Source organism: Crotalus tigris, unplaced genomic scaffold (assembly GCF_016545835.1).
Source record: "Crotalus tigris isolate CLP2741 ecotype Arizona unplaced genomic scaffold, ASM1654583v1 scf7180000018275.596634, whole genome shotgun sequence".
NCBI lineage: Eukaryota > Metazoa > Chordata > Lepidosauria > Squamata > Viperidae > Crotalus > Crotalus tigris.
The window spans coordinates 425,278-450,180 of record NW_024096919.1 but is presented as its reverse complement, the minus strand read 5'-3'; the positions used below and the strand labels follow the sequence as shown (position 1 = coordinate 450,180).

General features: G+C 37.5%; 1 protein-coding gene and 1 long non-coding RNA gene across 4 annotated transcripts in view; both read right to left on the bottom strand.

Moving 5' to 3' along the window:
- Positions 1 to 24,903, bottom strand: part of EFCC1 (EF-hand and coiled-coil domain containing 1) — an 82,336-nt gene that overhangs the window by 42,790 nt on the left and 14,643 nt on the right. The gene's annotated exons all lie outside the window — the stretch shown is intronic.
- On the bottom strand, positions 1,579 to 24,183 carry LOC120310715. The gene is made up of 4 exons (XR_005557442.1): positions 24,142 to 24,183; positions 14,595 to 14,767; positions 13,889 to 14,006; positions 1,579 to 1,714 (listed from the first exon to the last, which is right to left on the bottom strand). It is a non-coding gene; the product is annotated as an uncharacterized LOC120310715 (long non-coding RNA).

Here is a 24,903-nt window from a genome sequence, read left to right as displayed (position 1 = left end):
GAAGAGGGGGGTCACGTTGTTCACCAGAGCACCAGAGGGAAGGACAAGAAACAATAGCTGGAAACTGATCAAAAGCAATCTGGAATTAAGGAGAAATTTCCTGACAGTGAGGACAATTAACCAGTGGAATAGCTTGTCCCCAGAAATTGTGGGCGCTCCATTACTGGAAATTTTTAAAAAGAGACTAGACAATCACCTGTCTGATATGGTATAGGTTCTCCTGCTTGAGCAGGGGATGGACTAGAAGACCTCCTTCCTTCCAGCTCTATTCTATTTTATATTCTCCATGGCTTCAACAGAGAGATGAGAGGCATAAAAATTTAATAAATAAATAAATAAATTCCAGAGATTGGGTCAGCAATTCAATGTTCAGAATATTGCTGGCTCTTCTCTAACACTAACACTTTAACGCTCTTCTCTAACAATTATCAGCTCACAGAAATTCTTTTTTAAAAACATCAATTCTCATAGGAAATTATTGTCATGCATTCCCCATAATTTAGTCAATCTGGATTGAAAAAGAACAGCATCTAAAATCCATTTGTTTTGAAAATGAAGAATTTATTTCTAATATAGGAAAATAAGCATGTATATTTTAACATTGGACATTGATGTGACTCGGTTTATGCAGTGCACCCGTTATTTTGCTTGGTTTCAGCAATGGTCTATCTAAAAATGTTCCTTTAAGGGCATGATATTGTAGGATGAGATGAGCAGACATAATCAAGCTGCTTTTCAGGCAGTCCCATCTGCTCTTTCTAATCTTCTTAATGCAGAAACCTAGATAAGATTCTGAGGTACCCAAGAGGTTTCCAGAGAACAATTTGAAAACCACTAACATAAATTCCAGGCCACAATCTGGCCTTTGTGCAAATATTTTCTACTATAGTTCATTAATCTTATATTGTTAGATTATACTGTCTGGATATTGCAATCCTACTTGAATTGCTTTTCCAATATATTTCAAGCAGTTAATATATGGATTTGTATACACAGCTTCTTATTGCATTTTCATCCTGTCGTTAGTTTTTAGCTTAGTTCATTAGAAAGAACAGTCCTTTCAAAGTTCATTTGCTCAAGAATGAATATGGCTTACAAACATAATATCATTTACTGTCAATTAACTTTTTTTTTTTTTTTGGTTCAATTGTGTCCAGTTCTCAAAGAGAGCCAGGAAAAATCCCTGCAGTTTTCTTTTGCTAGGTTTTTCAGAAGTAGTTTGATACTGCTTCCTTTCTCAGGCTGAGAAAAAGTACTGGAATCAAATCACTCAGCTGGCTTAATGCTCAAGGTCAGACTTGAACTCACTGTCTCCTGGTTTCAGAAGTCAAAAGGATGTAGAAATGGATGTAGTACCCACTGGAATATTGCAAACAACAGAAGAAGAATCAATAAGGATTGTAACTGAGCTATGCCAGCAAAGCTGGAGAGCCGCACATTGGTCAAAACATTGGAAGAGGTCAATCTACATTCCAATGTTATTGATACTTAAATGTGAAGAATAATTCAATCAGACTGAAAAGTTCAGATATAGGTATTTAATTTGATTACATGTATCCTCAGTCATTGAAATCATACTGGAATAAAAGCTTCAACTGGCCACCACTGTCTTCACCACAAGAGGATTATATCTTTCTGTTTCTTCTACGGATAAGCTGCTCAGTTTCTTTCTAAAATGCAGCTGGCCGGTAGAGAAGGAAGACATATTTTCTGCCTAGAAATAAATGTGAAGAAAACTGGGATATAATTATGACAGTTTATTAAGTCTATTTCTCCATGGAAAACTGATAAATGAATCAGTTTACAAATGTATGTAATTGCATCTATTAGTTTAATACTTTTTTTTTCTCTAAAAAGGTTGAAAGCTTATTTCTTGCCCTCTGTTTACTTTATTTCCCCACCCCCAAGCTCTAGTTGTAATTTTTTACAACTAGATAGGAGGATACTTTAAAAGGGGGGGGGAGGAAATATAAGGATTAAAACCTGCATCTGAAAACAGCAATATTTTTCACTAAACAAACCCTGTGAGAATTTATAAAGCGTCCATGCCCAATCACTGAATACTCAGGGTGCCTTGAGCTGAAAGGGGAAGTGGTATCTCAAGTAAAAACACAGAGAAAGAATGACCAAGCATTTTAGCATGATATTCTTGAGATACTTGTGCTGAATGATCTGGCTGATTGCTGTTAAGACAGAGGACAAATCGGAAATATATTTTAAGCTATAAATACAAATAAAATGTATTTTTTGAGCTATGAGCAAGAGAGAAAGGAATACGTATTTTGGACCATCATTGGGACACAACAAGAGGTTTGATTTTGTGTCAAATCCATTTGATAGACAATATATCAATGTACATTTGCCATATAACTAAAATCTAACACAGAACAGATTTCATAATACTTCTAAGACATATCTATGAACAAACACACCTACTCTTCGTTATGCTATCTAGCAAGAGCAACTATAACCGTCTATAAGGTGCATCTTTTCTGTCAAGAATTTCTTTTGTCCCAGTGCTTAGTTACAGTTGTGTTTGATTTCAGTCATATATTATACTCAGTGAGTTGACCCAGTGCAGAATGCGAACTAGGCAAGGACATTCAAATGCAAATTAAAGTAGTGGTTACTAAGGCTATCACCTGATCAAAGAAATCTTAGTTTACTGATTATATGTCTTTTTACAACTGATTAAAAATATATGCTTGCTTTTTATAGGATGCCAGCTTTAGTACAGAAGACCCTTGGGAAAAACACTCCCTTTTTTCCAGTCATCAATAGGGTCCATGTATAAATACGAAGTTTCCTTGGATTAAGGCTTATTTCCTGGTGATTTTATGGACACATCTACATGTCCACTGTCTTGTGTCAGGATGTGGGATTTTTTGTTTAATTCCTAGGCTAATCTGGTACCATCTGATGCTCTTTTCCATCCACTAATCAGATCTAGCAATGCTTAGTTTCCAAACTCAGAAAAAGCTGGTCAGATGTTGCAACCTGCTGGACATATTGTTTAAAATTTGATGTCTGATGTCTAATTACATGTTATTAAGGGATAACGTTTATCTATTAAATATTGTAGCATTGATTTTGGCACAAAAGAAGTAATTTTGTCTAGAACATGAATGCACAATAAAAAAATCTATTACGCCTAGAGAGTATTTCAATTCAACTTTTCTTTCGTATGTTATCTCACATTCATATGTAATGGCAATATTTTTGGAGTTGGATGGCCTAGAAATTGGAAGAAAGGAAGAATGAATAAATACATAAATTACATTAGTACAGGTGACTGATTCTATTGTGGCCGATTTGTGAGATCCTGATGATGAACACGGGTAATAAACCTAGCTAACAATTTCTAGATATATTGAATCAGTATTTCTATCATTCAAAGATGAATGGAAACCACTGAGAGAACCTGATGTCCAAAGGAACTTTTAGCTGCATTAAATGGGGTATTAGAAGATATTCATGAACTCTCCAACCTCAGGACGAAGCTCAATCCTGGATCCTTCCTTCCTTCCTTCCTTCCTTCCTCCCTCCCTCCCTCCCTCCCTCCCTCCCTCCCTCCCTCCCTCCCTCCCTCCTTCCTTCCTAGATTCTTTATTTCCAAAGTAGAAAGCACCAAAAGTAAGAACTGTTGCTAAGATTATCACTGAATGGTTGGCTAGACTTACACTTCACCCCTAACAAATATAACATAATTTACAAACCACAATATTATCATTATTATCATTATTAAAATTTATAAGCCGCCCCACTCCCGAAGGACTCTGGGCAGCTAACAATAAAAAACACATAAAACATAACAAACAACAATACAAAAACAATCATCCAGGGGTAAGGTTTTATAAACCCCAGGCCTGCCGGAAAAGCCAAGTCTTAAGTAGCTTATGGAAGACCAACAGGGTGGGAGCGGTCCTAATCTCCGGGGGGAGCTGATTCCAAAGTGTGGGCGCCATCACAGAGAAGGCCCTCCTCCGCGGCCCCGCCAAATGGCACTGCTTGGCCGACGGGGCCCGAAGGAGGCCCAGCCTGTGGGATCTAACCAGACATAGGGAACTATGAGGTAGTAGGCGGTCTCGCAAATAGCCTGGCCCTGAGCCATATAGGGCTTTAAAGGTAATGACCAACACCTTGAATCGGACCCGGAGACCAATAGGCAACCAGTGCAGCTCACGGAGGATAGGTGTAACGTGGGTGTATCGAGGAGCACCCACTATCACTCGCGCGGCTGCATTCTGGACCAACTGTAGTCTCCGAATACTTTTCAAGGGTAGCCCCATGTAGAGCGCGCTGCAGTAGTCCAAACGTGAGGTGACAAGGGCGTGATGACTGTAAGGAGAGCCTCCCGGTCCAGGTAGGGTCGCAACTGGTGTAACAGGCGAACTTGTGCAAAGGTCCTCCCAGCCACAGCCATCAATTGATGTTCCAAATTCAGCTGTGGATCAAGGAGGACACCCAAGTTGCGAACCACTCTGAAGGAGGTATATTTTCCCTCGCAAGAATCAACACTGGACAGTCGACATGATCCTTGGGAGGCAACATCCAAAGCCACTCGGTCTTGTCAGGATTGAGCCTGAGTCTGTTAACCCCCATCCAGACCCTCACGGCTTCGAGGCAACGGCCCATCACATCGGCCGCTTCACTGAGAGAGCTCGGGGAGGAGATATATAACTGGGTATCATCAGCATACTGATGAAACCTCACCCCGTGCTGTCTGATGATCTCACCCAGCGGCTTCATATAAATGTTAAATAGGAGGGGAGAGAGGACCGACCCCTGTGGCACGCCACATTCAAGGGGCCTCGGGGTTGACCTCTGCCCTCCCACCAATACCGATTGCGACCGGCCAGAGAGGTAGTAGGAGAACCACCGTAAAACAGTGCCTCCCACTCCCACCCCTTCGAATCGTCGCAAAAGGATACCATGATCGATGGTATCGAAGGCCACTGAGAGGTCAAGTAGCACCAAGACAGAGGAATAACTTCTGTCTCGGGCCCGCCAGAGATCATCCATCAGCGCGACCAAAGCGGTTTCTGTGCTGAAGCCAGGCCTGAAGCCAGATTGAAAAGGGTCTAGATAATCCGCTTCATCCAGAGACCATCGGAGCTGGAGCACCACCACTCTCTCTACAACCTTCCCCACAAAGGGGAGATTGGAGACTGGACGGAAGTTATTTAAATCATCCGGGTCCAGGGTAGGCTTCTTGAGCAGGGGCCTCACAACTGCCTCCTTCAGGGATTGTGGAAAAGACCCCTCCCTCAACGAAACGTTGATCAACACCTGGAGCCAGCTTCGTGTCACCTCCTTGGCAGCCGAGACCAACCAGGAAGGACACGGGTCCAATAAACAAGTGGAGGCACTCATTGCTCCCACCGCTCTGTCAACATCCTCAGCGGTCACAGACTCAAATTCATCCCATAAAACTGAGCTAAGACCTACCCCAGTCATCTTGAAAGGCCCTGCCCAATTGGAGTCTAGGTCTGTCCAAATCCGAGCGATTTTGTCTGATGAGAATTGCACAAATTCCTCTGCTCTACCCTGTAAGGGCTCCCCAGCTTCCCGAACATTAAGTAGGGAACGGGTCACCCTAAACAGGGCGGCGGGGCGAGATTCTGCAGACACAATAAGTGCAGAAAAATGCGAACATTTTGCCGCTCGTATCGCCACTAAATAAGTCCTAATATAGGCTCTTAGAAGTGTCCGGTCGGATTCGGAGTTACTAGCCCTCCAGCATCACTCTAGACGTCTCTTCTGACGTCTAGAGGAATGAGCCAGACACTTAATCCAAAACAAATAAGGTGTGCTTTTTCCAAGCAGCATCTTTTTTTCTTTCTCCTTTTTTTCCCTTTTCTCTCTTTTAACAATCATAAATAACAATAAATGCAGCGGAAAATAGAGTATTAAGTATTAAGCTTAAAGATTTAAACCATTTTCATATAAAAGAACTTGGTATTTTGCAACTTTTTATCAATATCATACTTGGTATTTATTGTACAACTGAAGCAACATCTTAGAAATTAATTTATCTAACTCATCATAGTGCAGCAATTTCCAGTTTCTATTTTATAAATATTATTCCAGATATTATCTGTTTTCTACAATGCATTACTTGTATTTTATAATCAATAAAATAATCAACCAGGAAAAAATATGTGAGTCTTGTTCGCTACTATTCATACAAATAATTTGTATTAATTTGTGTTAGATGTGCATGAGAAATGCAGAAATAAGTAATGTGAAAAGTGGTTTTACCCAACGATAAAGCAACTAAGATTTCTTCAGAGCTCAACATAAAGTGAGATTCAATTCTTTTGAGGAAAAAGCATCTACTAAAGAACTAGTGAAGTTACTAGAGATAACCTGATGTTGCAACTAACACGCAATGTTAAATCAGTTATGGACTTTGATATGATCCACTTTATGCCTCTTTATTCATAAATTGAAATTGGGAGAACTAAATAAAATTGTAGGCTATCTAGGAAATTATGAAAGAAAACTTTTGATAGCTCACAGATTTTCAGACACATCTTTTTCCTGTTTTGAGGTAGCTTCCTTATTGAACACACACAGGAAAGATAGGAAACATAGATAAGGGAAAAAAAACAACAGTAGGAAAAGGAAACCATAGAGATTGGAAAATATGAAATAAATATCCTTGAAGTGATGAATTTCAGGTAACTTTTGAAATAAAACAAACAATAAAATTACATATAGATGAATTTCTATTTTTATGACCCATTTCCATTAAAAAAATACTTTTATCTACTCTGAAAAAGCTGGATTTGCTTAATGCTCAATTTCCTTTCATAATCCACAAAATATTAAAATTATACCCATTTCCAATATGTACAAGTGTTCTCTGTTATTGTTTTTGGTAAATGCATGCCAATTTGGTAGCTCACCACATCAAAATGAGGACTGTCTTTAAAAAAATCACCTGTAATCATGGAGGACATAATAGGATAACATTTATTTATCATTTAGATTTCTAATGCTGTCCAATTCAAAACTGACTCTGGGTGGTACACAGATTAAAACAGATACAACACCTTAAAAAAGAAAACCAAAGTGAACATGACAGAACACCTACCTGGAAAACACACATATTTTACCCCAACAAAAATTGCACACCAAACTGACACACTTGCATCTATCCCAGAGCTGGGGGGGGGAGGAGTTTTCAGATGATTTAAGGCTTTTAGAGATCAGAGCAGGCTAAACTTCCATGAGGATGATGATATTCCAGGGGGCAGGTGCTGCAACAAAAGATGCCTTCTAGATGACTTATTGAAAGGAACATAAAGCATGTCTGCTCTACCCATTTATGCGAGACAAGCATAAATTACGGGAAAGAAGTACTCTATCATATACTGTAACTAGATCCTAAGCATGTTTCTATCCTCATGCATATATGGTTGGGCCCATGATTTCCAATCTCATTTTTCTGCTAGGACCCCTCCTCTTTCCATTAAAAAAGACAGAGGAATGAAGACACTGGCTTCCATACACCCCCTCCTTTTCCTTATGTTACTACTTCAAGATCAGAGGTCCCTAACCTTTTGGGCACCAGGGATCGGTTCCACAGAGAAAGGTTTTTCCACGGACTGGAAAGTGCGTGGTTTTGTGTGCTGCCTGCATCCCACGGATCGGGCTTTTCTTGTTTGTGTGGACTGATTGCTGGCATGCTGCGGTCCGGTACCATCCCTGCTCTAGATTCTACATAACATTTTTAGTCAAAGAAAGGTAGAAAGTGGGGCATTTGAGACTTGTATTTTCTTTCAAGGCAAGGAATGATGTTTGAAACTGGTGTGAATATGGTAACTTTAACAGGGCTATCTTGAGTGTATGTTTCACCTAAGAAACCCCATGAATGGAGAGGATCCAAATGATCTTTTTGCCCCCAGAGTTGACAGGTCAGAGTGAGTCATTGGGCTCTTGTACTCAGATGAATCAAAAGCAAGAGCCATTTAGAGACCTAATATTGAAAGTGGATCAAGGACTGTTTGAGCATCTATATACAGTATGTCAATAGGGGACTCCAGCTGAAAGATTTGTTTACAATTAGGAAGAAAATAAAATAACAGAAAGGGAGACATGGATATCCTTCATGAGGTGCAAATATTACAGACACATTCTTTGACAGACAGAAAGACAGACAGGCAGGCAGACAGGCAGACAGAAAGACATGGAATCTGCAGCTGAAGTGGATGGAGGAGTTAAGAGACTGGCCAGAATCTTTGAAGGGGAGGAAGCGGAGAGAAGTAGACCCTTAATGTGCTTATCTAGTTGTTCTGTAGTAAATGCAGTTAACCTGGCCAGATTCTTGTAAGCAGGCAAGAAGCAAGAAGCATACTGCTCTGATCAACTCCCAGTGTTGTTCTGGTTTCGTCACCTGATGTAGTTGGACAGACAGACATCAAGCTCTGTTATTCTAATAAATTGTCCCTGCAATTTACAGTAGAAGAAGAGAGATAAATGGTCCAGCAATATATATATCCTTGAATCTTCTGATTTCTTTTAAAGCAGGGATCCTTAACCCCCAGTCTGTGGACTGGCACCGGGCCGCGGCATGCCAGAAACCGGGCTGCGCAAACAAGCGAAGCCCCATCCGCAGGATGCAGGCACATGAAACCACGCCCCTTCTAGTCTGTGGAAAAATCTTTCTCCATAGAACTGGTCCCTGGTGCCCAAAAGGTTGGGTGCTTCTGTTTTAAGGCACAAACTGTATAATCAATTAATTACTACTGACATATTACTATATTGCTAACATAGTAATATATGTAATTCTTCATTGCATCAATTTACGAGGAGCCCATAGAGGAACATATGGCCTTGGGGATGTTAGCACCCTGAAACCCCTCCCCTGCCTTTTTAATTCTGAATTGTAATTATTTTATTCTTATTTTTAACTGTTTTATTATAATGTCTATATACATTTTTTTATGTTTTTATGTCTACTTGTATACCGCCTGAGAGTTGGGCAGTCTCTAAACATGATAAATATATAAACAAACAAATGAATGAATGAATGAAATGCATTCTGAGTCTTATTCTAACTCCCTATAATTCTGTCTGTTAAAAAATTGACTATTAATCTATGCATTTATTTAAAATAGTTTAGAGGAATCAACATGGGTATTGCTTGCAAAATACGTACCTATATTTTGGTGATGGAGTACACAAAAATGGTATTTTAATAGTATGGTATTTAATAGAAATAGAACGGTATTGGATTAGAATAGTTTAAAAAAATATAATAATATTGGAGAAATTTGTTAAAAAGGGTACTTGGTTAAAGGCAAAACAGCAGCGATGGTAAATAATCCAACAATGCAATCCTATGAATTTTTAGTCAGAAATCTCTGTTAATGGGATCGACTCATAAAAATTGCATAGGACTACTGCATCTAAAATTGGGTATAACCTAGCAGGTATGCAATCTTTTTTGTTCTGGCACCAGGGAGTAATTCTTAGATATATATTTTTTTGCCCTTATAGCTATAGCTTCCCTTCAAGCAGGCCTTATAAAAATAAACTGAATAGGATATTGCATAAGTTCCAATTCACAAACAATTTATTTTCAAAGAAAGAATATACTGCTTGTAATTAAACCCAGCTGTAAAATTTATCTTCTTAAAGGATTCATGAAGTCATTGTACAAGCATGCAGAAATCTGGCTTCCATCAGCTGTGTTCAAGGAAAGGCCTTTTATATTTGTCCTGGCTCAAAATGAGGAAATATGGAGAGGAAGGCATACTGTCTAGTACGGGTAATGGGGCATCACTAACCCACATGGCTACAATTAACTTCTGTTGAATATTTGTTGGCAGTTAGCCTTGGCTATAGACTGGCGAAAATGTGAAATGTGCACTCTGCTTATTTAGTTTTGATATGAAATATCTACATTTTGGTTTCAAAGTCTTTAATTAAAAATTAAATACTACATTACGGGATATTGCAAAGATATCATCCAGATGTAAATCTGTTCTAATCTTATCAAAAATCCCATTAGATTATGAATGGCTTCTTCTCACCCAGTGGTAATGAAAACAGATCATATTATGGGAACAGCACATCCAACAAGTCACTGGTTGAACTGCCTCATAATTTTTCAATTTTCCCCCCTTTTGGTTAATGTACAAAGAATTGGGAATATAATTTAGCTTCCAAACTCCACTTGTGAAAGTGTAATAATGGAAAGCAATTCATACGGTATATTCTTTCATACAAACTCCAAACATTAAACTTAATTCTGTTGCATGAATTCTGTGAAAGGCCATGCAGGATCAAAGGACAGTTCAAAGACTGACTTGCCAGAAAACATCCAAGATGATGAAATATCTGTAATTGTAAAATGTCTATACTATATTTACAATTTTACAGCAATGTTTAAAAGAGAACTACAAAAAAAATGATTTTTTTAAAAAAACACAGTAAATATTCATCAAATTAATTAACTATAAAACTAATACCAAAACGATATTAAAATTAAAAAAATATAAACTGAAAAATATTAATGTATTAACACAAATCACCTAATTATATAATAAATCATTTATGCAATAATATGTCAAGTTGTATTTTACCTGTTCTGGTAAAATATTATGAAATCTTTGACAATTGTATTAGAGCAAGGGTCTTCACACTTGGTCCTTTTATGACTTGTGGACTTCAACTCCCAGAATTCCTCAGCCAGCATGCCTAGCTGAGGAATTCTGGGAGTTGAAGTCCACAAGTCATAAAAGGGCCAAGTGTGAAGACCCCTGTATTAGAGCAAGAGCACTTAGACTTTCATGCCTCACCATAATGCTTTACAGCAGGGGTCCCCAACTACCGGGCCACAGCCAATTTGCAATCAGGCTGCTCTCACAGCCTGGTTCCCCTCTCCTTCAACTCAGCCAGAATGCCAAGCCGCAAAGGGTGGGGCCTGCTGCCTACAGCACTCTCTGGGTGGTTTACAGAGTCAGCATATTGTCCCCAATAATCTGGGTCCTCGTTTTACTGACCTTGGAAGGATGGAAGGCCGTGTCAAGACTGAACTCCAGGCTGTGGGCAGAATTAGCATGCAATACTGCATTCTAATCATCAATAGTGAAGGGGGGCATTGGATTAGCAGGGGGAAAAAGTCCCTTTTAAAAATGAATACAATATTCTTTCTTGAATCCAGTGTTTGATATTTATATAATAATCTTGTTTTTTCAGTCTCTCAAGAATTATTTTGAACTATTGTCCTAGTGATAAAGTCACTGCTTCTAAAAAATGGTCAACCTCCATAATTTTGGAATAACACTGGGTAAATATTTTCAAGTTACAGATTCAAACATTTATGTATTATTTATATTTGTTACAATATTCTTCCAAAAATAAATCAAAGCTGGACATTTGGACAAACATTACCAAATCATGAGTTAATGTCGACAAAGAAATTTACAGCCATCTTTTCTGCTACATTATTTGAGGAACTAAATAGATTCAGAATAAAATATTTTTGATGGTTTGTCCCAAAGGTGCTTTTTCTAAAGGCAACTGGACTTTCTTTATTTTTCCTTGAAAATGGTTCACTTCTCAGCCATTCTTCAGTTCTGACTGAAGAACTGAAGAAGCTTCTTGGATGAGAAGCAAAATGTCTTCAAGGAAAAACAAAGAAAGTCCAGTTACCTTTTGACAAAACACCTTTGAGACAGCCATGACCTGGATGACTGAGAATCTCCATAAACATTTTGATGGATTAATTTTAAGTTCAACACTAAAGAAGGTAACATTTGGCTTCTTAAACTTTTATAATTTAGATCAATCTATGTTTCATTATTGGACATTTTGTTTATGTATTTATTTGCATCCTGCCTTTATTATTTTTACAAATAACTCAAGACAGTGAACATATCTAACACACCTTCCCCCTTCTATTTTTCCCCATGGGGTATATGCCAAAATTTTAATATGTGACAAAATTTTCATATATCTATATGTATTTTTCTCTTTTTTGCAGAAATGTAAGAAATAATGCACTCACATATGCAAATCTGAAAGGGATCATCTACAAATTATAAGTTGATAAAATTTTGACTCAGATTTTTTTTAAAAGTACTTTTTTTAATGATTTAGAACTTGTTACAGCATCCCGCAGTTATGTGACCATAATTTGCAACTTTTTGCCATTTTCTGGCATAAAACGGTATAAAATATGCATTGGATATACTGAATTTGCTTAATACCTCTCTAGATGTCAACTCAGGAGAGGATGAACCAGTTCTTGGCATGTCAGGAGCTGAGTTGATTGATAGGGATTAATATTCTGTGAGGGATTTGGCTGAAGCATAGCTACAGTAGAACAGTCCTGAGACTCCAGGTAGGGAAAACATGCAGCTGCAGTTGGTCAGGGATGAGGAAGAGGAACTGCCTTCTGCACCAGATGCAAGAATACATAGGGCAGAGAAAAGGCAGGAGCAAAGAAGGTCAGTCAGATTACTTGTGAGGAGAAAGCCTCGCCCTTCTTGATGGGCTGCACTGGAAGCTGGCTATTTAGCACAGCAAACAGATGGAGGTAATGCTGGGAACAACATATTTGTTTCTTAGCTTGTATTTTCTTGTTGTCATGATTCCTGCCTTGATTGGACTGACATTGTGCCTTGACTTAGATCGTGCCTTGGAAACTCTGGACTTTTCTTGCCTCATAAACTCTCTTGTGTTATGGATTTAAGTTTCCCTAATGGATTTATTTTGATTGAGAAACTTTCAAGTGACTTGTGAAGTCTCTGGCATTGCTCTGTGGACTAGTATTGGTCTGCTCGTGGCTGGACTTAATTGAAACAGTTCTGGGTTTTTGGTGAAAGAAATTGCTGGGGAATATTAATAAACCCACTAAACCATAGTTACGTGTGTGTGTGTGTGAGTGAGTGGGACAGCACACCTATAGACTCAAAATACTGTTACAACAAGGGTTGGAGGATCTGAATAACATTTACTATGCAATCCCATGAGCCAAAAATAAAAATTGAGTCCTAAAATTCAGATGTATGCAAATGATACTGATTGGAATACGAGAGATTGTTGAAAATACAAGGAAATTTAATTTACAGGGATCTAAAAATAATTAGTTTATGTACTGACACTGAAATGGTCAGATCCCTTATTTGATTTTGTTTCTATCTATTCCTATAATATTCTCTTTTGCTCTCTTCAGGTTTTGATTTGGAGAGGGTGAATTTTTATGACCCTACAAACAATCCGGAAACATTTCATAGAAGTTTTTCAAAATTATTTAATATCTCTTTTGATCATTTAATTCTTGCAGAAATCTAAATCTTGTTGTGGATTTTCAATTGAATAGAATTACTCCTCCAAAGGAATGTGTTTATAATAAAAATGGAAAGAGATATCTACTAGAATTTAATTTGATGTCTATGTGACAGGTACTCATCTTATAACCAGAGACTATAATTTTATGTGCTATGGTCACACTCCTATGATAAATTGTTTTAGACTGGAGTATTTCTTTTTCTCTTTACCTGACAATGTTTCCCATTCTCTAATCTTAAACATACTTAATATAATAATTAGTGCTTCTTTTTGTGCATTGAATCAATCCATTATTAGTATTTAATGAATACTACAGCCAAAGGATCTTACTAAGGAGCAATGGCCAGGATATGAAAAATGGCATGGCCACTCCCTCATTTTGCTAGACATCAAAATATTTCTCAAAATGACAATATAGACAAATCTGCTTTCCAGAGAAAATAGTTGTGACTTGCAAGAAACCACAGTCATCAAATTCTATATGCACTTATTTCCTAATAAGTTAGATTTCATTAAATGGGTTGAAATTCTAATTCGCATTTTAAAAAAAACTTTATATTATATTTTCAATATAATATACCTGTCCATATTTTTTCAGCCCAGGTCTGATATCCCTATTCTGTTCTGATGAACGTGATCCAAAATGTAACTGAATTTCTAGTCTTTGCTTGCTGATTTCCACGTTGCAATACATTTCCCTGAAATAAGGAAGCACTGAGTGATGAACAGGAATAGCTGAAATTCTGGCATTAATTAATCACTTCTATAAATGATTACCACAGGCTATTCCATCTGGGATAACTCTCAGGAGACTGGAAACAGCCACTGACCTATTTCCACTCATTTTCAAGTCTAGCAATATGGCTTACCTAAGCCATCAGAAATAGAGACTGCTTGAAGTGGAGATTAATTGGACGTTATTTTACTCAATTTTTAGCCAACATGCCAAATGAGCTGAGGTGGCGCAGCAGTTAGAGTGCAGTACTGCAGGCCACTTTAGCTGATTGTGTTCAGCAGGTCAGCGGTTCAAATCTCACTGGCTCAAGGTTGACTCAGCCTTCCATCCTTCCAAGGTAGGTAAAATGAGGACCCAGATTGTTGGGGGAAATGTAAATATATATATACATTGCTTACTGGTGTACACCGCTTAGAGAGTGCTTGCACTTAAAAGCGGTATATAAGTCTCATAAATAAATAAATGGAAAAAAGCTTTATGGAGTTCAATATTTATAAAAATACTTTAAAATGCAGTTAAGTTTTTGACTGGGAGAATTTAAAGCTGATACCTTATTTTAAAATGAAAATCACTTTGAACCTTGGGTAAGTTTCCATTCTTCAGAATTTTCCGGAAACTTGAATAATTGGGTCATGTACTTTCCACCCCAGGCATAAGGACAGAAGGTTCAAACAAGAAAAACTCCAGGCTATTGGACCACATGGTCTTTTCTGTTGCTGGATGCTGAAGAGACAAGAGAAAGTGATTTCTTTTCAATGAACAAAGTCTTTGCAGGATAATATAGCCCTGCAAGGAAATTTATATTCTTAAAAGTTTAACAGTGTTAGGCGAGAAATTGAAAAACAATGGCCCCAGGCAGCATGGTGACGGAACAATGTTGAGCCTGACTTACTGCTTTTATTGAGTCAAGGCACACTGACGCAGGAGACAGCCAGTTATCTATAGTTATTAACTGGGGAGACAGACCTCTTCCTCTGTTTATACTATCATAACAATAACCCAGACTATTATCTTAGGAGAGATCCAAATCTCTTTTTCTCTGTCTGAGGATAGGCTGGCTCTTTGTGTCAATGAATAGTAAAGACTTACAATTATATTGTGCTCATTTCATTTGGAACAACTATTTATTCCTCTTTTAACAACTCTTGTAATCAGTATCATTTACCATTTTATTGAGAATATGTATCGCAAATTATGTGTTTTTTTTAAATCATCAGATAACGCAACCTTGCTGTAACTGAATGTAAAAATTTTCAAGTTACTATCCACAAGACTCTGTGTGATTGCCAAGAGGAAGAAATGGAATATATAATTATAGAAAACCATATATTGTTCCACATAATCAACGATCCTGTTTACATAAAGGCTCCATTTACAAAAAGTAAGAATGTAAGCCTAGCCTAGTAAGAACAGGCAAAATTCATTCTAGTCCAAGATTTTGTTTCTCATAGTGGCCAACAAAATTCTTGTAAGAGACTCCTAAGCAGAAGATGAAGACTGAGAGCTAAGAGTTTCCCCAACCACTGGTCTCCAATAATTAGATGCCATCCCTACCTGGAGCTAACACTGATTTTTTTTAAGACTAGTCCTTAATAAACACACCTCCACGAATTTGTCCAATTCTTCTTTAAATCCATCTACATTAGTGTGATAAATTTAACAAATTTATAGCAAATAAATTTAACAAATAATAATAAAGAAATTTTCCCCATCCACTTTCTCCAGCCACCCATGGAGGCTGTTCAGCATTATTTACAGTATATGTTCAGTTTCCATATTGAAACTTGTAACCTAAACGCATCTTATAAAGGTATCACTTTAAAGTGCTTAACTACACTGGTTTCCTATGCAGGTTAGGCTGTTCGCACCAAATCTATCATCTTTTTTCCAGGTAAAGATTGTATGGTACATGTGACAAACTGCATTCCCAAGAAGAGCTGGGAATGTGTTTAAGTCTACATTATGCAATAAAGCTACATGAGTTGATGACAATTGAGCATCACTGCAAGGCACTGAAAAAAAACCTAAAGGAGTAAAACAAATAGTCACAACTTGACTACATGAAAAAAGTCAGTATACACCCTGCTGAAATTTTTACAACAGTCATGGGACTACAGTCTCTTTTGAAGCTCCAATTTTTTTTAAAGCCATATAATCTATCCGCTCCCTCAGGGTAAAGTTAAATTAACTTTTAATTATATGAACAATCTTTGCAACCTTTTGTTCTTGAGGCATCCTAGGTGGCCAGAAATTTAATTAAGGAATGGAAGAACTTACCCCATTTTATTTATTTTTACCATACACTTGTCCTGAACTTCAAAAGACTGCAATACCACTAAAAAAAAGATCTATGCAATAAATGGCAATATTTGACCTTTACTGTTTAGCTTGATCTAGCTGATATAAATGTTGTGGTGTGTCGGTGTACAATGCAAAAGATGTCTGCTGTTAGTCCCAAATAGAGACTGAGATAGATTTAAGAAAGAAGGCTCATGTATAATTAAAGTAGCTTGATATATGGTAAACAAATGAAGTGATCATGCAAATGTATGAAGCTTTGGATAAATATAGTAGGTTTGATAGAAGGAAAAGTTGTTATATATTTCAGAAATAATGTGATTCTCAACTCTTATGAGCTTGTGTGAATTGGCTCCAGCACACCACTGTTTATTTTAAAAACACTGAAAAAGGTCTTCTCTTTCTTATTTACTCATCTACATGCCTCCATCATCTATATGACAAAGAGACTATATACATGTCAAAAATAATCACCATTAAATAGGACTTCATCACAGTTAAGTGTGTGTGTGTGTGTGTGTGTGTGTATCTAGAGTGCTGTATGCTACACCCTGTTAACCCAAATATGGGAGAGAGAAATCTTTTGCCTTGTATCAGCTCAAACTAGAGCCATCCACAGGCAGCAGTCGCAACTGCGACATCATATATATTTCTAAAATTTGGATTGCTAGCAAAGAATTAAAGGAGAACTGGAATAGCTATTTTGAACTTTTTAGTTCTTTTCAACCAGACATACCCTTCTGAGATTCGAACCTGGGCTGTCTTCATGTTAGGCAGCTGTATTAACCTCTAAGCCACAGGCTCTTTCTCATTTTTGCCAGCTGTGTTAGGGAGGGAAGAAACAGGGGAGGAGAATTATCTAGAGTGCTGTATGCTACACCCTGTTAACCCAAATATGGGAGAGAGAAATCTTTTGCCTTGCATCAGCTCAAACTAGAGCCATCCACAGGCAACAGTCGCAACTGCGACATCATATATATTTCCTAAAATTTGGATTGCTAGCAAAGAATTAAGGGAGAACTGGAATAGCTATTTTGAACTTTTTAGTTCTTTTCAACCAGATATACCCTTCTGAGATTTGAACCTGGACCGTCTGCATGTTAGGCCGTTGTGTTAACCTCTAGGCCGCAGGCTCTTTCTCACTTTTGCCAGGACATGAACAGCAGGGAGATCGGCAGACCAAGGAGGGGAAACAAACTACCGGAGAGAGGACGGTTGATAGGAAGGCATGATGGGAAACAGGAACAGCAGGTGGACCGACAGAACAGGAGGAAAGAAAATCTGGAGAAGGGAAGAGCGATAGGAGAGGATGATGGCAGGCAGGAATGGTATACAAGTAGGCAGGTTAGGGAAGGGGAAAAATTGGAGAAGGGAGGGATGATAGGAATGGATAACAGAAGACAGAAAGGGTGTATGAATCGGCAGGTTAGGAGAGGAGGGGGGTTGGAGGAGGGAGATGGGATAGGAACTGGCAATGGAATGCAAAAACGGCAGTTAGACCAGTAGCCTATCAGGGAGAATAAAAAGGAGGAACTTTGTGGCAGGACTCATGTGGTGCTGAATCAGAGGAGGCGCCTTGCATTGGGTAGAGAGGAGGGATTGGGGAGTGTGTTGGTAATAACAGTGCAGAGAGAAGGAGGCGGTACAAGGATGACAAAGCAGAAAAATGCAAAGTTGGAGTGCAGGAAAGAGAGGGCAGAACAATTAAGGCAGTTACAGGCAATCAGGAAGAGTGGCCCTGTTACGTGGGCAATGAGTAGGCAGTTGGATCAGCAAGGGGATAAAAATAACTTTCCCACCCCCTAAGCCCCACTCTGAGGACACTGGCAGAGGACCAGCGAAAGCTAAGTTGTTTTAATTTTGTATATAACTGTTTTTATTGTTTTAAATATTGTTTTAACAATAAATAACTGGATTATACTCTTCCAGGAGATCGAAGATTGCATCATTGAAAATATGCAATCTTCAATCAAATTGGAAGTGTCTTGGCGACGTTTCGACAAAGTCTCATTCGTCATCTTCAGGCTGGTGTTTTCGCTTCATGCTTCTAGGAGCAATGTGTGATCATAGCTGTTTCTTCCTTTTAACAGTTCCTTTTAGAAGTTAAAAGGAAGAAACAGCTACGATCACACATTGCTCCTAGAAGCACGAAGCTGAAAACACCAGCCTGAAGATGACGAATGAGACTTCGTCGAAATGTCGCCAAGACACTTCCAATTTGACACGGGAGAAAACCCGAATAACCAAAGACCTACATACAAACACCAGCGAAAACCTCAGAATATATATACACACACATATACATATACGTATACATCTGTGTTTGTCAACCCTAGCAACTCTAACAGGTGTGGACTTCAACTCCCAGAATTCCCCAACTAAGCATGAATTAAAAGCAGATTCAGAGGCCTGTTCTTCATCATGATCTCTAAGCATGAACGGAAGAGGTTTAACCTCTTTAGTAGCACTTTCATAGTTGGGCTGCAAAAATCCAAGCAGCCAATGAATTATGGTATAGAAATACAAAACAAATTCTAATTCTTGTCCATCAGAATTTTACCAGAAGCATAGCAACACTATGCACATTTGGTTTGCCTATTTCTCTTCTTCCCTATGGAAGTTTTAAAGAAGAAAAACTTGGGGTCAGTCAACTTGTGAGGGAGAAGTACTTGCAAATCAAGTGACTAGGGAAAAAGTCTTTCCTAAAAATAGATACTCTTAGTCAGGACTGAGCTTTTACAGGTCTCCAGTGATCTAAAAATAATAATATCTTGATGTGCACAATCCATTTAACGTATAGGTTAACCTTTAGGGAAGAGTTACATACTATTGCATGATACATTTCTTCTTCCTCCTAATTATAGAGTCAACATTGCAATGCGTCGCCAGCAAGAAAAACAATCACTATTAAAATTGACACTGAAAAAGCCATTATATTTTAGAAAAGGAATTCCCATTCTGCATTCAGGAAAAAAAAGTATGGAAATGTTCAAGCAAGATTTGGTACAAGCTTTAGTTTCCTTGTGACATGAGTAAGAGAATACATCACTTGTTTGCTTTTTCATCCCCATAGCTCTTTCTTCCTGTTATAAGTATTAATCTTTCATCATTTTACAAAATCTCAGCTTGGTGTGGATGTCCTTAGCTAACTGTACAAACGTGCTGGAAAGCTCAACATAAAACAATTAAAATTACACTCAAGAGATGAACAAGTCATATCTGTACTTGTTAATATTAAACTGCAAGGGAGGCTAAATGGTAGAGTTATGTAGGGCAGGACTTAAAAGTTTCCACTTCATAAATCTGATTCTTAGTTACACTTAGTAACATTCTGAGAAAAAAATAATAAAAGCATATATTAATAAAAATGGGTTTATGGTATTAGTACCTCCCTCCTTAAAAGTTATGCAAACTGTTTGGAACACATTAATGTATTTGGAATGAATTTATCTCTTAGTAATGATTATCAAACAATATATATGCTTGTAAATAGCTCCATAGCATATCCATTTAATTGCTACGTATATTCCAAGAAACTTTATAAAGTTATTGATGTTGCATAAAGGTATAGTATTCTCTTACACACACACACATACTGCACACACATGTGCGTGCATGCACACACCCACACAAACACATAAACAAGAGATTTTATACAGTACTTCTACTGATTTTTACCTTATTATAAAACCAGGAATTATACTTCAAAGATGGAGGAAGTTTACAAGACCTCTTGGGTTTTTTTTTTTCAGTGACACATGAAAAACCCTTTCATGTATTAGATTCTTTCCCCAAGTGGAATAAAAGAAACAAATAGAAATGTTCTGCATATCCGCCAGATGCTGCCCCACATCCAGGCCCACTGTCATCTCTTTGTCTGATACAGATAGGACAGTTTCAATCTTCATTTTCTTTTATTTCAGTCTTTGTTCCTTGATTCAGGGAAGAGTTGGAAAGAGAGAAAGACTGACTTCTGAGGGAGGCACAGTGTGAAAGTGAAGCAGATGGTTGTGGCAAAAGCCAAAGTACCAGTGAGTAGTCTGGTTGTTCAGCTGAGGAGAGGATGGAGATCATACACGTGCTCCAGATGGCTGCTCCTTGTCAGGAGATCACTACAGGATGGAAGTCTTCTGCAGGTTTGAGCACCAGGAAATGAAGGAATTAGCCATCTCCCTTGCAACTAAAGTGGAGCTTTTTAAAGGACAGTTAAGTTTGCAAGGCTCACATTCTAATCACTTTTGGAAATTGCCTATTAATCACCTTAAAACTAAAAGTGTTGGAGACCTTTAGAACAACAACTTTGAAAAGTCTTTATCAAGTGAGTTTAACTTCAAAAAAGATAAAAAATAAAAATAATTACAAGCTTATGAACTTAAAAGAATTTAACAGTTTGTCATGATGAACAGAACAGAACAGAACAGGTTGCAATAATTTTGAAACTATAATTTTGAAACTATTTTAAATGTGATAAGCAATGAGAAGGATATAAAGAAAGATATGGACACACAAATGGAACTGATGGATGATTTATTCACTAAACCAGATGTACAACTATTGAACCAGGAAACAAATTTAGATAACTCTTTCTTACTGGATATACAAAAGAGCTCCATTAAGATCTTAAAGGACTATAGTAGAAGTGATAAACAAAAGAAAAACAAACTTTACTTATTGGGTATACAAAAGGAATCTGTTAATGTTTTGAAAGTTATTTAGCTTAAAAAAGGAAATAAAACAAAACCTTAGCTCTGGCACTCTCTTTGAAGGGGTTAAAAATAAGTTTCATAAAAACTCAAAGAAAGTATACAAGACTGACTTATTCAATCAGAGCTAGAATTTGAGATAGCTGGATAAGCAATGGCCATGTAGAATTAACCAAGAAGGGTTAGGGAAGCCTTCTGAAAGTAAAAATAAGAGACATTTGCTAGATCCTGGATTGTCCAAAGATAAAGAATCCTTGCCAAGGAGAGATTGATGTTATTTGATGGTATTAAAGGAATGATCACAGGATGTAAGCTGTTCTGAGTAAAGCTTCTTTTTACAATTGACTGATGGTGATTTTGTCAATGCCAATGGTGCTCCAGATGTTTTGGGTTGCACCCACGGCACCTATTACTATTGGTACTATCTTTGCTTTCTTTTACCACAGTTGTACTATTTCTAAATGCAGGTCTCTGTGTTTTGTGATTTTCTTCAGTACTTTCTGCTGTCTCCAGGTACTGCTAGATCCACTATCCAGAGTTTTTTTTTTTTTACCAAAAATTGTTAAGTCCGAGATGTTACGTGGCAGATGCTTTTCTGATTAAATTCTAAAGTCCCAGAGCATTTTAGTGTCTTCATTTTCTATTTTGTGATCTCACAGTTCTTCCTAGCAGTCAAAAGTTATTTCTTGCAAATATGCCAATGCGCCATTATTTTTCATGCCATTGTTTGTACTCAGTCTATGCAATCTTCTTGCAGCAGTTAACTAGGTTATCCACTGTTTTTTCAGCTTCTTTGCAGAGGTGGCACTTGCTGTCTGTTGCTGTCTTCTCAATTCTGATTTTGTATGTGTTTGTTCTTAAGACGTGGTCTTGTGTAGCCTGAATTAGCCCCATTATCTCATTCTCCTTCAATTTTCCTGCTCTTAGCCATTGCCATGTCTTCTTGTTATCTCCTTTGCCTGCTATTTTTTATGTACTGGCCATGTATTATGTTGTCTTGCCATGCCTATTCTTCATTTGGTCTTTCTTATATTGTTTTTTTGTTGCTGTTGTTGGGTGAACTACTAACAATTAGAATATTGTTATGGCATCAGCATGAAGTTGAGTACAGAGAATAAGAACCAAGCAGATATCCATCCCTATATGTCAGATTCTCAGCATTACGTATACTTCAAGAATTCCCCCAAAATACTGCATTATGAAAACAGGTTTTGTTAAGATAAAACACTTGGCACTTGACACTTAATTTCTGTCTATGTGCATGTATGTGTAGTGAAACTTTATCTTTGGGAACTTTTCCAGTGGCATCCATCACTCTAAGGATATCTATCTCCATTATTTAACATTAATAGTCATACCAGTTTGTGGCTAAACGGCAGATGTGGTTCATAGCTTTTCAGGGAATTACACAATAGTACTTAGCGACACTTTATTTCCAAGACAGTTTTGAAGAGACAACTCTTAGTGGAAATATTGTTATTCTATACAAAACTGTATAGAATTTTGTAGAGTACAATCATAAAACACAATCCTAGGAACCATTCTGCAGCATTCAGCAAAAAGTCCAGCACTTTATCACCAAAGTAGACATTTAGCAAACTCACATATGTGGCACATTGAAACAGGAGCTAATTAGTTTTTCTCAGCATCGGATGCACTGGAACATTAAATATTCATTCATCAAATTTTAGTGAATGTCAATCTTCATGTATGATTACTGAAAGTCTCCAATGAATTCTATAAATGTCAGAAAAGATATACAAGCTTTATTATATTCTATTAAGCACTTTGTATTTGCAGCACTCTGAAACAAAGGTTGGTAATCAATCACTTTGGAGAACTGAATAGATTTCATGCTTGGTATATTTAATTACCAAGGAGATAGCCCATCCATTCTTGACAGGAATGCCAAACAGATCACATGGATTAGAGGACTGCAGTTGCCCCTCATTTGCAGGATGTTGACATGTGAAGTGCATTTTTGCTTCTTGCATAGAGCACAAAGCCAGACACATAAAAATATTCCAAGGTTGAAAAATGCATTGTGTTTGTGTTACTGTTTAACTTCTACTCCCCACACTGAACATATCAGAAATATATTCTAGTACTAAATCTTTTTAGCATTTAGAATTGCATTATTATCACCTAGTCCAGTGGTTTTCAACCTGTGGGTTGGGACCCCATTTGGGGTCGAACGACCATTTCACGGGGGTCGCCAAACAACGTAGTCCGCCATTTTTTCCCCTTTTCCTTAGCTGTGCTACTCCCTTTTATTCTATTGGCTTTTGAAAGCCAATAGAATAGACTCTCTTGAATAGAGTCTAATTCTATCGGCTTTCAAAAGCCAATAGGAATTGTCCAGGCTGTCTTTGCCCTGCTGAGCCCGCCAAAAGTCCCATTCTGCAAACGGTGCTGCACCAGTTGAGTAGTCCTCAACTTATGACCGGTTGAGTAGTCCTCGACTTATGACCGGTTGGGGGTCACGGCATTAAAAAGGTTGAGAACCACTGACCTAGTCAGAACAACATAGAGCTACTAAATGCTGCTTAGCAATGAATGTTAAAATCCAGAATGGACAACAGTACTTCAGTTCTTAGTTTTTAAGAAGAGACTGGACAACCATTTGTCTGAAATGGTATAGGGTTTCCTGCCTGAGGAGGGGGTTGGACTAGATGACCTCCAAGATCCCAACTATTAGTAGTAGTAGTAGTAGTAGTAAGTAGTATTTCTAGTTTTTATGGTAGAGAGAGAACAAAATACTTCAAATGCAAAGGGAAAAAAAGACCTTTTGCCAAAAAACCTGGCAAGCCACACACTAAATTGAAAAATGTACATGGTCCTTACTACATGTCAGAGTATAGGATGGAATTTCAAAATCAGCTTTAAATTGTCTAAATATTAAATTAAACAAAAAACACCCATATATTTATAAGAAAAAATGGCTTTCATTTCCAAGAGATTATACATATGGTACACATATGTATAATTACATATGGTATAATTATTATAACAATTATAGAAATGTAACATTAAAAAAAATTCTAGTAGATTCTTTGTTAGATAAAAAAATCTACCACTCATACTGTGATAGACTACCTTTGGTTTTCTTATTGTGGGGGATTTTACCCCTCCTTTCCACTCCACAGCTCATAGACCTTGGTATCTCAGCCTACATAAATTGTGCATCACAATGTTGGTTGCTAAGTGACAATTACAATATGCAGGACAAACAGCTCCCACACAAGCTTCTGGAATCTCTCAGACTGTGCAAATGTAGGTCTGCTTCAATGAACACTGAGAATTGTGGGTGATACTATATTGTGTTTCCATGGAATTGCCCCAATTCACTGAATGTTAAGCAATATGTCACCCCACAATATGTTGTGAAAAAAGAAAAAAAGGAAAAGAAAGGAGGATAGCAAGACATTTGGCAGTCTTTCTTCCAAAAAGATACTCCACTAATCATAATTTTCATAAATTTAAAAATTATGGCATTGTGCAAAAGTTTTTACTTTGTTTACTTCAAGCAGTCTTTACATTAAACATATAAGACTAACAATGAATAATCCCTGCAAGTTGAAAACATGATAGTCAGTCTAGTAGATTATACTCTTTTTAAGAATATCCATTCACTTAAATAATTGGTTATGTCACTTAAACCTGTTTTGGTCACTTTGATGAATGACTTATGCCAGAAGCTGGATAGTGGCAAGATCACTGTGATCTCTCTTACCGGTATAATTCCTTGTAGAAATGGAGCAAAAGAGGGAGCCAATGGGATGTTGATAACGATAATGCCTCTATCTAGCTTTTGGCTCTATCACTACTTACAATTGATCCACAGAACCACTTGAACAT